Source organism: Elephantulus edwardii, unplaced genomic scaffold (assembly GCF_000299155.1).
Source record: "Elephantulus edwardii isolate Elephantulus edwardi_28Jun2011 unplaced genomic scaffold, EleEdw1.0 scaffold00016, whole genome shotgun sequence".
In the NCBI taxonomy this organism is placed as follows: domain Eukaryota; kingdom Metazoa; phylum Chordata; class Mammalia; order Macroscelidea; family Macroscelididae; genus Elephantulus; species Elephantulus edwardii.
In genome coordinates this window covers 8432667-8436199 of record NW_006399766.1, presented here as the reverse complement: position 1 = coordinate 8436199, position 3533 = coordinate 8432667, and positions in this window count along the sequence as shown.

The window sequence follows — 3533 nt, the reverse complement described above, 5'->3', positions numbered from 1 at the left end:
AAAGAGAATTTAGGATACCCTTAAGAAAACATAGTAAATCTTGTTTGTTTTGCCAATATAAATACTGCTGGCATTTAAATATATGTTACTTAATAGAAACATTCAATTTGAGTGCTAAAATATCACAAGAAATTCCTCATTAAAATGACACTTACTCAAGTTCTACTCAGCTATATCATATAATGACTGATACTCTCAATTCCCACCCAAGAGTATGAAGTATTAATTTGATAATTTAATTACTTTTACATTAAATACAGTTCCATACTAAGTTTTCTAATTTTAATAGCTCTGTGGTATGAGTTATAATGCAAATGTGCCATATTGAGTGAGTTATTGCAATGCCATAAGTTTTGTATGACTGGGTGTAATCATTCACTCATAAAGTAGAATATGAATTTACGAAAACACATACACAAAATGACTGTTATATTTTACTTCAAACTAATTCTAATCAGAAAACTCTGGTGGCACACTCTGTTGGGGGTTGTGTTGCTAATCCAAAAGTGGTGCTTGTTTGGTAGTTTGAATCCTAAACGGTTCCAACGGAAAAGGATGAGCAATCTCCTCCCACAAAATGCAATGCCAACTTGCCATGGAGGCTATAAAGCCTCCAAAAACCCAATGGAGGCTCAGTTGTGAGTTGATGCTGACATAATGGCAGTGAGTCGCTGTTTACTTTTCAATGGATTTCATATTGTCATATTAAACTTGTATTTATGAGGATTACAGTGTAAACATAGTGTAATGCAGACTATTGTGAGCAATTTGCTGTTTATGTGAAAAAAATCCCATCAGCATGTTTTTATTGAACATATATTACAAATGCTGTGATGGTAGTTTTAAAGAAAATACTACTAATCTGGCCTCCAAGCTTAATATGTTACTGAGACCTTTCTATGTTTTGGATGCTCTGAGAGGTGTGTTAAAAGGATACTCTTGATAGGCCTTTACAAGCTTAATAAAGAACATCTATATGTTACAACCATGAGCACAAGTGTGCCAGAGATGATGAGGATGGCACAGGAGAGGACAGTGTTATTCACAGGGTCACTATGAGTCATACTCAACTTGAAGGCACATAACAGTGACAACATACACTGTCAAAGTCTGAGACAGTACAAACTAAATTAAATATAAATCTTAAAGTGTTCAGAGAAATTGGAAATCATTTCCCGACGAAATGATCAAGAAAATATTAAAGAAAAAAGTTTTAAAATAAGAAGTTGAAGTATATGAAGGCATAAGTAAAGGACAATAAAGGTTTTAGTCTCAGGGCCTTATAAGAAATAAAGGGTGTAAGTAACAATGAATGAATGGAAATCCAAAATCTCCATAAATGTTCATTAAATTTAAAAAAAGGAAAAATTAAGAATAAGAATGTAAAAAAAGAAATAAAGGCGATATGTTATTTGTTACTGTTATGTGCCATTAAAGTTAGTCCCTAACAAGTCAGGAAAAGATTACTTTTTCTCCATACATCCAAAGTTTTATAATGGTAATAGGTTTGGAGGAATTTAAAAAATGAAATTATATTTCAAAATAGTGCAAGGTAAGAATATTTTCAATAAAAAATATGTTTACTTTAGAGTTCAATGGAGACAGAAGTCAGAGAACCCAAATTAGGGCCATAAATGATAGGCTATGCATTTTGAATGCTAGCCTCTGGGCAAGGGTTTTTTTTTAAATCAAATGCCTTCAGGGGACACGCAGGATACAAAAACCTGTAAAGTTGTGCAAACATAAAGTAGTAAGTGTTTCTGTTGATTAGTCCAATCCCTTGCCTATTCCACACACAGCCTCTTAAAACTCCCTGAAGACCAAACAAAACCACCAAGCAAAGCATATCCTCCAGCTCTCTGGTCTCAAGAGACTCTAAGTTTGAAACCAACCCTGTCAATAGAAAGAACCAGCGATGGTTTCTGTGCTGGGAGTGTAAAGCAGGAGGTGCTGTTTTAGAAAGATTAATCTGTCAAAATAGACAGGGGGTTTTGGGTGGAGCTATACGCTATACAAGGAATCTACTGACTTTAGAATGATATCATGGAGAAGGGGAAAAAGTGAAGACATGAAAATAGTTATAAAAGATGAATTGCAGAACTTGCTGAATACTAAAATCTGAAGCTGAAGCCTAAGTAAAGGGCAATAAATGTCTTAATCTTGAAGCCTTATAAGAAAGACTTGTAGTGTGTTATTTGTTGTTATGTGCCATCAAGTAGAGTACTACTCATAGTGACCCTATGGACATGAAATCTAAACTATGCCTTATCCTGTGCTATCTTCATCATCTCTAACAAAGTCAAACCCAATGCTGCTGTAAAAAGAACAAAGGCCCTATGGGGATGGCTATATTTGACCTTTTCAAACTCCACAAGTGGGAACTGTCCCTGTCAACAACATCCACAACATAAAACTAATTACCATGAGGTCAGACATATCTCCCACACTTCCACATTTCTTTCTACCCATCCTAACACATATGTTGTGCCCTCGAGTCACCTGTACATAGCGATCCTATGTACAGCACCTCTGAACCCTGCCATGTCCTAACCCAGTCTCATTGTCTCTGACTCACCTACCCCCACTGTCCTTGTTACTGTATCAATCCTCGTCCAGAGTCTTTCTCTCCTGTGCTGTCCCTCCACTCTTCTGAGCATGATGTCCTTCTCCAAGAATTGGTTCCTCTTGGCCACATGCCCAAAGGATGTCAGACAGAACTTCAAAATCCTAGCCTCTAAGGAGAAACTGGGTTTCACCATCTCCAACACAGACCTATTTATTTTCTTGGTGGTCCATGGTGTATTCAAGACTCATCTCCAGCACCACAACTCAAAGACATAAATTCTTCTTCTGTCATCCTTAGTTATTGTCCAGCTCTCTGACACATAGCAAGTAACTGCAAAGATCATGGCCTGGATCAGGCACACCTTAGTCTCTAGGCTGACATTGTTGCTTCTCTGTCCTCTGGAAAGGTTCCTGGTGGCAGATTTACCTAATGATATCCTGACTTTACCTTTTGATATCCTGACTGCTGGTGCCAAGAGTGATCGTGGAGCTGAGACAGCTGTAACTGTTAGCAACCTCAATTTCTTCTCCATCATCATGGTGTTGCCAACTGGCCCAGTCTAGGATTGTAGTCTTTAATATGGATTGAAGCTTAACATCAAGAAGGCTAACAATACAATTAACAACACAACCCCCAACAGAGTGTGCCACCAGAGTTTTCTGGTTAGAATTAGTTTGAAGTAACATCAAGATGGCAAAGATTTCCACCACTGGGCCAACACAAATACTCCTGCTTTATTGGATCCCAAATTCATTATGATAGTTCACTGACCAAAACAATTGCTATTGTTAGGGGCGCCTGAGTCAAGCATGACTCATAGCGACCCTATGAACAAAAGATCTGAACCCTGTTCTGTCCTGCTCATCCTCACACTTCCTGACACACAAGAGCCCATTGCAGCAGTCACCATATCAATCTGCCTGGTTGAGGATCTTCCCCTCCTTTGCCGACCTTCCACCCTATACAA